The following is a 12,862-nucleotide window of genomic DNA, read 5'->3' as shown; positions in this document are numbered from 1 at the left end:
GAGATAAAGAGGAGGAAAGAGGAATGAAAAGAGAGGGTGTGAATAATAGTAAAGATTGGCACAGGAAATGGTGTGGAAGAAAATGCTTGGTCAGGCAGCTGACCAGCCGAGTCCAGATTTAATCTCCCAGCGGCTCATGATTTGATTACTTTAGTCTGGGATTGAAAACACAGGGTATGTGCACTCAGCCGAACGTCTTGCGTGAATGCGCCAGTAATAAAGCGAGCTCGGGCTGTGGAACTAGCAGCAAAAAAATGCTCTTCCATAATGAACTCTTGGCCAATTTCCTGTTTGGCCAGTGTTTGTACCAATGGGTAATTTTTTGTCTTGATAGCATGACACTGTTAACACTAACTACACTAAATAAAAGCAAAAACGTGATATGGCTTAGTGTGATTTATCGAATCACAAAAGCTGCGATTTAATGCATTACATGTTTCAGGGTGAAGCGCGTCATGTTCTCCGCATCACTGAAAACACTTGATCATGAGCTGCTTGAGTGTAATACGAGGTTCTCCTGGTCAGTAATTGTGTGGAGCGTTAGCGTTTGATTAGGGCTGAATTGCTTGTGCGCGATTATGCTTGATTGATTATGGTAAAGCCACAGGATTAAAAGGCTAGGAAGATGCTAATGTTTATGCATGGATAGGAAAAAGAGCCTCCCTTTGAGGAAAAGCAAATGAGAAAAGATCGGCCACAAGTTTGAACTGAAGACGATCAGTTAAAGGGAAGTTTTCTGACTGTCAGTGGGCTCTGTTACATTCTAAAGCGCATCAGTGTATGGGGATTAGCGGTAAACCTGCACTCAAGCAGCTCATGATCAAGTGTTTTTAGTGTCTACATGTGACGATCATCTTTCCATACTTATAATGAGAAGCACTTGTGAACCAACTGTTGCCGACAAAAGAGAAGCTTTAAAGGAACTAGATGACTTTTTGGGACTTTAGCTTATTCACTGTATCCCCCAGAGTTAGATAAGTCCATACCCTTTTCATCTCTATGCGTGCCGTAACTCTGTCTGACGCACCCACCGCTAGCCTAGCTTAGCATAAAGACTGGAGGTAAACGGCTCCAGCTAGCATACTGCTCCCAATAAGTGACAAAATAACGCCAACATTTTCCTATTTACATGTTGTGATTTGTATAGTCATATATTTATGAATATACAATATATATATATATGTGTATATCTTAAAAATATATACAAAATAATAATACACAATACACACACATATATTATGTAAACACAAACTTTTATTTGTATGCAATTAATCGCGATTCCTCGTTTAGTTTCACAGACCTATTTTTGATACATAATTGCATAATTTTGGGCCAAATTGTGCAGCCCTACAAACAAGCACTGCAAACCAAAATTTGACTGCATTTTCTTTTAATCAAGAAAATTGCAATTTGATTATTTTCCCCCAAATTGTGCAGTTAAAATTTAACTGGTTAAGTTAAATGCAGTGTGTTTACAGCAAAATCAACAGTTTTAGTTAGAATGTTTGCTTTCACTCATAATGAAAGTGTAAACCAAAGCTAAGCTCTCCTGGTCAGTAATTGTGTGGAGCGTTAGCGTTTGATTAGGGCTGATTTGCTTGTGCGTGATTATGCTTGATTGATTATGGTAAAGCCACAGGATTAAAAGGCTAGGAAGATGCTAATGTTTATGCATGGATAGGAAAGAGAGCGTCCCTTTGAGGAAAAGCAAATGAGAAAGGATCGGCCACAAGTTTGAACTGAAGACGATCAGTTAAAGGGAAGTTTTCTGACTGTCAGTGGGCTCTGTTACATTCTAAAGCGCATCAGTGTATGGGGATTAGCGGTAAGCCTGGGTATTTGGTGAATGTTAGCGTTAATCGGCATGCGCCACGTACACGGACACACACACTTACTCTCTCTATTCCATCCCAAAAGCCATCCGCCAATAATAAACTTCAACATTCACGCACACTCATACTTTTCTCTGGGTTTGTGCTTATCCTCTCTTGCCTCACACGGGATGAATAAACATGAAACTTATTATGGGTCACTACAGACCTGTCTCATGTTTTTCATATGAGCTTGTGACCTCACCTTGACCAGCGCTGACTTTCCTTATTTTTGTATATCGCTTCGTTTAATCCCTCCTATCAGAATCTAACACTCTTTTGACATATATTACTGCGCTGTCTGTGCCGAATATACATTTGAATTTTATCGCCTATACGTTTATGATCGTTTCTGTTTTAGCATAATTGGATCTGATTCATATCACAGAGCTTCATGTCACCTATGCAAATTTAAATCACCATTAAAACCTTTTTTAGACTTCGTACTGATATATTACATGAAATTTTTGCTTAATGAATACTTTTAAACTCTCCACTTAAAGCCCGTAGCTATAATTCATCACTTTTTACGCTGAGCACGTACAGCCTCATTAGAATGATTGAATATAGGCTGCTTGTGTGTCATATCCATAAAGGAACCATTCTGTTGGAGACCTAATTGAGTACAAGTGAAAAGAAAATATGATTTTGTGGATGTTTTCATTGGCTTTCTGCAGTATGACTCTTAATAAACCACTGAAAGTATATTTATGTTATTTTCAGCCTCGTATTTGATGCGTTCAAAGAGAGACGGGCGTTTGCAGAGAGTGATGTATTCAGAGGAGGGTGAACCGTGTTAATGTGCACTTTATTGGACCTGATGCTGAGTGGAACCGAGAGGTGAGACAAGTTATAACCTCTGATTAGTGAGCATTACAGGCTAATGAAGAGAGATGAGGGTTACACCTCTGGGAGAGAGACCGCACATGTGACTGGGGAAACAATGGAGGGATGTTATCAGGGAAGAACAGGCAGCTATGTGCTTTTGTACTTGTATGTTTTGAACTAGCAAAAACACTCCATTTCATGAGTAAAATTGGTGAAACCAAGCCTGAAACACTCCAAACGGCTGTCGTTTCAGAGGAAATCAGGTAGAAATAACAGTCAGAAGACCCTGAAGAGGAGGTCAAAAGGGAGCACTGTGATTGGCTAATGAAGCTTAATTGATCTGCAGTGCAGCACAGATGGCAAAACAGCTTAAAAAAGGGAAAAATAGTCAGGATTTACCAGATATTTGAATGTGGAAAAAGACCAGCTTAGACAGACAAACGTGCTTGTTCAATCTGGTTTGATGCTGGTCTAGCTGGTGGATCAGCATTGCCATGATGTTCACCAGCAAAACAGATTATAGCGCCAAAGAAGTCATGCTAATTTTTTTTTTTTTTTTTTTTTTTTTTTTTTTTCTTCAACGGCATGCTGCTAGAAACCATCTTTCCAAACAACAGTGCCCATCCACTTTTTCTGAAGCCTTGATTATGGAAATATTTTTCCCATAGCGATTTGAATAAAAGTCTTCATTAAGACATGAATCAAATCCACCAGCTACGAGGTGGATAACAACATTACAAACTTTGATTTAAAGCAAAAAAAATATGTAAAAATTGGACTATAAACCGTGTAGGCCTACTTAACGGCTGAACTACAATCCCATAAAGCATTGCAAATATTTAAGTAATTTGAGAGCGTAGAGAGAATTATATGCTGCGTCTGAAAACTGAAAAATGCTGCCTCTGAAATTTTAGATTGGTGGTCAGTTTGTGTGTAAAGTGTACACTTTTACCAACTTTTCCCACTTTTGATGACATTTCTAGGGAGAAGTTAGTATTGTAGTAATTAAATATGCAATTGGTTGTCACCAAAGCTCTCTCTGTTTTGTTATCGATCATTAATTCGTTACACTTCCTCAGAAGTCTGTCTGAAATCAGTTTCGTGAGGTATCTTCATGCATAAACGCTGCCTGCTAAGTCATTGCCTGACAGGGCAGTGAGGCAACAAGTAGCTGCCTACGTTTTTGGATGCAGCAATGGACTATCACGTCATTCACAGTGCTTCATGTGAGTGGGTGGATTCTAAAGCCTTGTTTATACTGTAGCCTGGCTCCGCAGCGCGAGCCTCCGCTAACTGTGCGCGCACCTCCCCAAATGGTCGAGGCGTTTATACTTGACGCACTCACCGTTGTACTCTTTGAAATGACGGAGTGACTCTGAGTAAATGTTCTCTAAAGTTAAACCATCAGGAATCAGTGGTGAGAAGTAAGGTACACGCGTGACGATGTTTATTTTAGTACACTTCACCAAAACCACACTACAAAAGAATTAAAACCCAGTAAACCTTGACATTAGAACACAATATATGGATATGAGAACATGTATACAACTAAAGATCCCTTAAATATTTTCTAATTTCATTAAACATTTTCATATAGTTTAGTGAACATTTTTATTAGATTGTTATTTTCATTAAAAGGGCTTTTTACTGCTATTGTAGGCTCATTTTTTAAATGTAAGCAACTGATTTAGAGACACGCAAACTGCCGCACGGAAAGTTACAAAAAATGCCATGCACACCGCCACGCGAAATGGGGTCTCGCGCACTCAACACGCACTACCGCCTACACCACGTTGACGTCATTTTTGCCGCGCACACCTTTGTGTTTTTGCAGACCAAGTATAAACCAAGCTTAACGAGTTGTTTTTTCGCCATGATTTGCTCATTCCAGTTTTCTGATTGGTGGAGATTTCTCTGCAGAATCATGGGTAATGTAGTTTTTCACCTGGAATTCCTCTATTAAACGATTATTTAAATATTTAAAAATCTAAATAATCTGGGCTGATTGCTTCAACAAAACCATATACCATCAATTAACAATCTAATATCTCGATGTTTAAAGTTTTCGTTAAAAATCAATTCTATTATGGAGAAAATTAATGAGATTTTTACTTTGGGAACCTAACTGTTGCACTCTATATACGCTACAATGGCCTTTTTTAACAGATTGCACTTTTTAGCTTCTTAGCACCTTGTGGTGTTCTTTGCTACTTCAGAATGGAAAAAAAACTCAGGCTAATGAAGAGAGACACTCAAACACACATATTAGGACCTCAAATGTCTTTTGGTGATAGTGAAGTTATCTTTTTGTGACAATGAGCGATAGTTTGTTGCTATTCAGCGAACAGTTCAGAAGTTCAGTGAAGATGAATTCTGCTCTGCTGAAAATACTGCAGGTTATCACTCATTCATGTTTTTAATACAAACGGTTTCCTTCCTGAAATGACTTTCTGCGGAAAGGTTTTTCGACTCAGTTGTCATGAGCCGCTCCCTTAGCTTCAATCTGTCCTTCACTGAAGTGTTTTTTATTCATAGATTTGAATGTCTTTGCATCATTAGAATGTCTCTTTCTTGGCTAAAGGCCAATTCATACCGCACAGACAAACGCCAACAAACACCAACAAACAATTTGGAATTTTAGAATTGTGCAGGATTTAGAATTTTATGAAAAATAACTGTCATGTTCACACTGCCCCAGCAGACACTGACAAATACTTATTGAACATGTTCAGTCAGGTGAAAACAAATCCAACAGACGCTGACAGGGCTAACACACTGATCCAACAAAACCCAACAAATGTGTTTGTTGGCCTTTGTGCAGTGTAAATTGGCCTTTACACATCCGTTTTCTTTGTTAGCATCAGGTTTTGTGAAAAGCAGTATGCTAAAGTTGCAATGTGGAAGCTAGGCATGCTAATGGCTATAGCATGTGAGAATACAATGTACTAGATGAAATTCCTTGTGAAACCTGCTATGGGAAGGAAAGCAGGCGTTAGCAGTTAGCAGGCGACATTTCTACCACATAAACACTGGTTTTGTTCATATATAGATTTTTTTATGTTGAAAGTTTGCAAAAATGTCAAGTGAAAACCTCCAGCCCTCACAGGAAGCCATTAAACTGAGCTATGGCTTTAAACCGCTCTAATCCATGTCTCCGAGTCTGACATTTAAGCTTCAGAGCCAGGGCAGCGGTGACCAGAGCCAGCGTTATAGACAGGAAATATCTCTCTGTGTGTAAACACAATTACACGTAATAGTTCAACTGCTGTGACCTTTTAATTCTAACAGACACGATTATTTTTATGGAAACAGGTCATTTTAGATTGTTCTGAAAAAGACATTTGGAAATCCTTTTATAGAGGATCACAAAAATGATATGATGTTTATGATATATATCTTTTTTAGAATATTGTATAACATTATATTATCTTGAATCACGGTACATTTGCAGATCCATTTTATATTGATAATTTTGGATTATTGAATCATTTTAATCAAATTCCTTTTAGACATGAAGGGACGTTGACAAATTAATTGTTATAACCAGGTTTGCATTTATTAACTTTACTCTTGTGCAGAATTACATGTCCAGTCCAGGTGAATTTTACACGACACGATAAAATAAATAGACATTTCAAATGAATTCCTGTCTAAAGAGACATTTGTGACGCTCTTTCCTTGGTTCTAATTATGACAGGACAGATTGTTTGATTGATGTTCCTGTATCGCGGGACCCTCATTGCTTAAATTGTGTGTCAGTCTTTTACGTCTTTGCCAGTTCGCACATGTCATGTTGTAACTTCCTCAACTGTACTCAGAAGACACCAAACTTCCATTATAGAGGACAGTGGGGTGTCAGCTAGTGATTTCTCTGTTTTGTAAGAGTCGTTAAAAGCTCTGTCTCATCTTGCTGTAATGATTATCTCAGGCTGTGATGGATTCTGGGAAAAAAAAAAAAAAAAGGTAAGAGGTGCAAGTTTTATGAGTGACATTTTTCCATATGCCACATATGCGCACTGACAGGAGAATAATGATATTAATAAATTCACCAGAACGATCCGCTTTCGTTCTTTTTGAGGGATATTAACTTTTTTATGGAACTCGGTTCCTCTCTGCTGCCAGATTTTTAATGAAATGACAAAATGACAACATTTAAGGTATATTTTATCTGTTCTGCTCCTAAAGCTGTCTGAGCACTGGAAAGAGGGATTGTAATATATTCTGAGGTTCATTTAATAATGCTATGCAATCGAAAGAAGAGGAGAGGCAAGAAACTCTATGTTGGCTCCATTTGGTTCAAGCAGGCAAGAAAGAGAGAGTGAACAGAGGGAAGAGAGACAGAACTGATTCCTACTCACTTAAAGCCTGTAATTACAAGCCTTTCTGCCTGATGGATGATAAGATTTTTTATAATGAATGAATGGAGATATTGAAAGGAGAGAGTGAATGGAATTGGCTTGCATATTGTACTCAAAATAACAGTCATTATAGATCTATTATTGCTAAAAACAAATCCTGCAGATTTTATATAGAGAATATGCAGTATGTTTTCTTGAGTCACACATTGATCAACTTAGATTTAAGGGTTTTTAAATGTATCAGCATTCCCTTTCATAGAAATGCTGTTAGTTATTGAAAGGTCCAGTAATAAAACCAGCATCTGAATTACTGTTTCCTAATGCTTGTAATCCTGGCAGAAAGGAGTATTTAGGAGAGACCTGTATGGAATCTTAATGGGTTCCATGTTGAAACAGTGAATGCTTGTAAAGATGCACGTTTTGAAAGTTTTGTGATATTTGGGATTATTGTAGTTTTTAATGTAGTTTTTATTATAGTCTTTTGTGTTTAGTATTTGTTTTTGGAAGGTTTCACTTACTGTTTCACCAATTTTAAATGTTTTTTTTTTTTTGTTTTTTTTTGTATTAGTATTTAGCATTAATTTTCTCAGCACTGTAGTTTTTTTTTTTTTAACTGCAGGTGAGTTGTAATGGTTTAAAGCTTTATAATATAGCCATAATGTTTTGGGTCAGTAAGATTTAAAAAATAATAATAATAATAATAATTTTATTCAGCAAGGATGCATTAAATTGATTGAAAAAAAAAATGTGTCACTGTTTCCAGCATTAATAATAATAAATGTTTTTTAAGAATCAAAACAAAAAAAAAACCTTTCTGACCCCAAACTTCTGAAAAATAGTGTACATTGTTTCAAAAACTATTCATCTGTGTGAATTTTTAATTCTATGAAAGTCATTCAAATATTTTAGTTTACAATTTTTTTTCTTTCAGTTATTGTTTTTAATTTCATTTAACGAAAATGTCTTAATTTATTTTTTGTTAACGATAATCATTTTGTTTGAGAATGTTACACCATTATTTGAACTAGTTTTTACCACACCAGTATGTTATATATCGGATAACTCTTCCTCTAAATGGACTGTGCATGTCAGTCAAATGGCCCTTCTTGTCTACTTGGGTGTTTATCTATATGATGTTCTATAGCCAAAAGTCTGTCCAATTGTATGTACATGAAATGTAAAAATCCTTTTGTGGCATAGAAATCCCACAATTCAACTTTTCCCTGGTTGCCTTTCTTTTCTTAGAGAGAGAGCAAGTGAGAGAGGGAGATAGGGATTTGGCTAAGGATCTAAGACATCCAGAAGACAGAGTGAATGCAGCGTCTTCATGATTCAGACAGATGTTTGCCACAGGATGCATTCAGAGGGACTTCCCTTGAGAGCAAGAGAGAGAGAATCTGAAACCCGACCTTCATTTAGCAGCCTTTCAGTCCCCGGTTATCCAGCTACCTGAGGAGATTCCTCTGCAATAGCATTTTAGTCCCGATTTCCCCTGTGATTCGTTGATATCGTATCGCATATTTGAACAGATGGTGAACCGAAATCATGCGTAAATCTGTATGAGCTCCGTACATTCACACTCTTCTCGAGTTATAATGCCCCCTGCTGTGGCTCACGGTAGGGCTTCAGATCAATCTCTCTCTCTTTACTTTCTTCTTCTCTCACCCTCTTTTACTTCCGTCTCATCGTTGTCCTCCTCTCCCACTGAGTTTCTTTCACCTGTCTCCATGTTCAGCTCTGATCAGCACCTGAATGAGAGAGCTATTTACACTGACTGACAGAATGAGACTCCTGCCAAACTCGATAGAACTAGCGTGTCAGGGTGAGTTTTGTTTAAAGAAAATGAACGGAGGGAGGGTCGATCGTTTTTAGTTAGACGGTGACCAGGCGGAAGACATCCTGAAACAGGCAAACTTGACTCTGAACGGTTCAGGTTATCACGGGACTCGTGCGGTTTGGATTCCCGTTGTAGATTCTTGCCTCTTGCTGCTTGATGCCTGGGAATGAGCCGTTCATGAAGCATTTCGAAACGAGGAATCCGCCATCTATTTATAACTTATGAAGCTCATGAATTTTTACTGATGCTGCGGAGACGTAAGATGTTATTTCGGGAGGATTATGGTAAAGGTGCTTTCTTGAACTCTCTTTCCATGCACTTGATATCATCTGAACACTCACCCTGATGTTGTCTGAACTCTCTATACCCCTTAAAAGAAGTTCTGCAAGGAAACGCTTCTGGAGCTGTACTGTAGGTTTGGAGACTGCGTGTGGGAAGCAGTCGTGTTTCTCTCTCTCTTCTCCTTCTCCTCCCTCCATTTCTTCGGTGTCTCACGGCTCAGTGTGATTCATGATTAATGTGCCTGTCATGCTCATCAAGAGCTCAGAAAAGCCTTTTGGTTGTTCATAGTCCCTCTGTTTCTTTAAGCTCTTCTCTTCCTTTAAGCTTGTTTCTTTAAGCTCTTCTCTTCTCTTCTCTTCTCTTCTCTTCTCTTCTCTTCTCTTCTCTTCTCTTCTCTTCTCTTCTCTTCTCTTCTCTTCTCTTCTCTTCTCTTCTATGTTTTGGCAAACATCTTTTCTTCTCCTCATTTCTTTTTTTCACATCTTGTCTCTTGATTTTTTTTCTCTTAGTTTCTCCAATCTCCTCCACTCCTCTCAGTCTTGTCTTTTCTCTCATCTTTTCTCCTTTCATCTTCATCCACATTTATTTTCAGTTTCACTTCATTTCTACTTGTGCTTTGTTGGTCCAGAAAGAGGGATGGACAGAATGCAGTTGGTGTGTATCTGTATGTAAGCATATGTGTATGTTCACAACATATACTGTGTAGTAGAACATCAATATTTGAACAAAAATAACAGAAGATCCGTCTCACATGATGCCGTGGGCTTAAAGAGTCAGGAGGTCACACTGAAGAGCTTGAAACATAGACTGCCATATCTGTACCCAACTCACAATTGAAAGTAGGCTGGATCCAGGAGTCTTTTGATGAGAGACCTACAGAGAAATCACAGGATATGGGAGAAGGATGTTCACATCCTGTAACTGTCTGAGGCCTAATGCTGTTGTTAGACTACAAAATATTTTTGTCTGTTACGATCAGATTATGCGATTTTGATTCCTAAAGTCAAATGGATCATGCCAAAATCGGGCTGATATTGTGAATGAACCCGGCATATGACACTGTAAACTACAGCTGTGTAAAAGCAACCCAGTTAAAGAATCCTTTCTTATTATAATTATCAGTGTTGAAAACAGTTGTGCTGCTTAATATTTTTGTGGAAACCTTGATGTTTTTTTTTGTTAAGGATTCTTTGGTGAATAGCAAGTTCAAAGGAATAGCATTTATTTGGAATTCAAATCTTTTGTAAGAGTGTCTTCACTGCCACTTTTAATAATGCATCAAGACGAATAAAATGATTCATTTCTATTAAAAATGTTATAGTTAGTTTATATCATTGTTTGAATGAATGTCGCAGTGTTATATATGCTGGGGTGTCACAGATTGGATTCCCAGGGAACACGCATATTGAGAAAATGTATACCTTGAATGCACTGTAAGTAGCTTTGGATAAAATTGTCTGCCAAATGCATTAATGTGATGTAATACAGTAGAGAAAGTTTTTTGACAAAGCACACACTTAAACTTTAAGTGAAGTGAATGCTCTTAATCGTGTCTCCAGAAACTTTACACATTGCTCTGGGTTTGGCTGGTGCTTAAAAGCTTGGTTTTAGATTTTGGATGTTCATACATTTAGGAATTGTGTATAGGAATGAAGAATATGGTCATGCAGAGTAAGGCATTACTAATAAATAGCCAATATCTTAGAAATATGCATGCTAATAAGCATTTAGATAACAGTGAGAATTGAACACTCAACTAAAGTGCGACTGAATCCTTTTTGAACGGTTTACACAGAAACACTCAGCAAAAGATCAAAAAAAAAAAAAAAATTCCATAGTGCACAACAGTTTGACATATTGAACAGATCCATTTTGGTTTTGCATTAACATCAAATATAGTATCTAGTGTAACTAAAGTAATCCCTAGTGTGAGTACTTGCCTACATCACTTCTTTATATACTTGTTTTACATACTTCATGGTGATGGCTGCTGATCTTTTCTAATGCTTTTTGCATGCCTGAAACAAGTATTACAACTTATGCAATGATTCGCTCTCTTTTTCAAAGGAAAAGGAGATATGTGAACAGAACTCTGGGGCTTCCTGGGAACTTTGATCCCGTGGGACTGCGATTAGAAAAAGAAGCGACTCTCAGTAATATCACTTAGTGTAAAGCTCTTTGGAGACGGATGAAAAAAAGAAAGTCTTCGATCTAGAGCACTCCGGAAGGACCCTTGCTGTCTGTTCGCTAAATCTCTTCCACACATCCAAGAATCCTTTCAAAGGAATTTCATACCATCTGAAGTGCTCTGAAAATGATAGGAGGCATCTTCTGTGTACTTCTTGAGTTCCTTGAACCATCATGCCAGCAAACTTTTATGCGCTCGACCGTCCAGAAGTTTGTTGTGTGTAAAAAGGACGCTGGACGAGAGGTTTATGCATGCAATTTTACTTTCAGAAAAACCGTAACTAACAATTTCAGACCAAAACAGCTGCAAACCAAACATGCAAACGAACTCAGATTAATTCGTCCTGGACGGACATAACAAAGTTTTCGTGGTTTCGTTCCATTTGATGTAACCGTCAAACACGTCTCATAATCAAATTGCAGCACATTAATAATGACTCTTTCTGTGAGAGCATTAAGCTGCATCACAGGGGACGAGATCAGAAACAAACGAAATTCGACAAAACTTTACCCTGTCCTGTTAATTCTACCATCTGAGACGGCCTAATTAAATTCAGTCCAACGCAAGTACATGCACAAAAGCGACACTTCCTAACCTTTTCTGAAATGTCAGTGTTACTTAAGGATGTTTTGTTTGTACTAATTAGCTAGCGACTGTGGCCCTGCATTTGAATTTTGAGTAGTGCTGTAATTACACTTCTGCTTGGTAAATTTATGTAGTAGCAGCTGTTTTATTATAAGTAATGATATTTAGGATCAGTTTTAGAGACTGCAGTATCTCTCTCTCTGTAACTCTTCTGTTCCAAACCTGGTGAAGTCTATGGCAGCATGTAAACTGAAATGGAACTTCATACTTTAAGGGACTCATTTGGAACATATGCACAAATATATGTGTCATTTACAAAAGACTAACTCATTGATTTTAATAAAGGCATGCAACAAGAGGAATTTTCTGATATTCTAATTCAAAAGTTTGAGGTCATTAAGATTTTTTTGGAAAGACATTAATACTTCTATTCAGAAAGGATGCATTACATTTATAAAGTCACAGTTAAGGCATTACAAAAGATTTCCATTTCAAATAAATGCTAAACTTTCTATTCATCAAATAATCCTGTAAAAAGTAAGTAACACAGTTTCCGCAAACATATTAAGAAGCACAACTTTTTTAACATTGGCAAATTGGCAATAAGAAATGTTTCTTGAGCAACAAATCAGCATGTTAGAATGATTTCTGAAGGATCGTGTGACACTGAAGACTACAATAATGGCTGCTGAAAATTCAGCTTTGCCATCACAGGAATAGATAATATTTTAAAATATATTGAAATAGAATAGAAAAATAGAGTTATGAAATAGAGTTATTTAAAAAATAAATGCTGCTTTGGTGAGCATAAGAGACTTCTTTTTAAAAACATAAAAAAAAACCAAATGACCTCAAACTTTTGAATAGTAGTGTATATTGCGCGCACAATTTTGGGGAACATTTTTATGTTTTT

At 37.3% G+C, this 12,862-nt stretch overlaps 1 protein-coding gene across 5 annotated transcripts in view; it reads left to right on the top strand.

The window, feature by feature from the left end:
• unc5da (unc-5 netrin receptor Da) overlaps positions 1 to 12,862 on the top strand; it is a 231,989-nt gene that overhangs the window by 134,791 nt on the left and 84,336 nt on the right. Inside the window, exon 1 of one of the 5 annotated variants that reach the window (XM_079898691.1) lies at positions 2,651 to 2,711. The exons of the other annotated variants lie outside the window; for them this stretch is intronic. The gene's annotated coding sequence lies outside the window, so the exon portion shown is untranslated. Of the gene's footprint in view, positions 1 to 2,650; positions 2,712 to 12,862 lie in introns of those variants that run through there. 5 annotated transcript variants of the gene reach the window in all.

The sequence above is a fragment of the Squalius cephalus genome, assembly GCF_949319135.1.
Source record: "Squalius cephalus genome assembly, chromosome: 17".
Taxonomy (NCBI): Eukaryota; Metazoa; Chordata; class Actinopteri; order Cypriniformes; family Leuciscidae; genus Squalius; species Squalius cephalus.
Note: the sequence above shows the minus strand (reverse complement) of the source record. Positions and strands in the feature narration are given on the sequence as shown.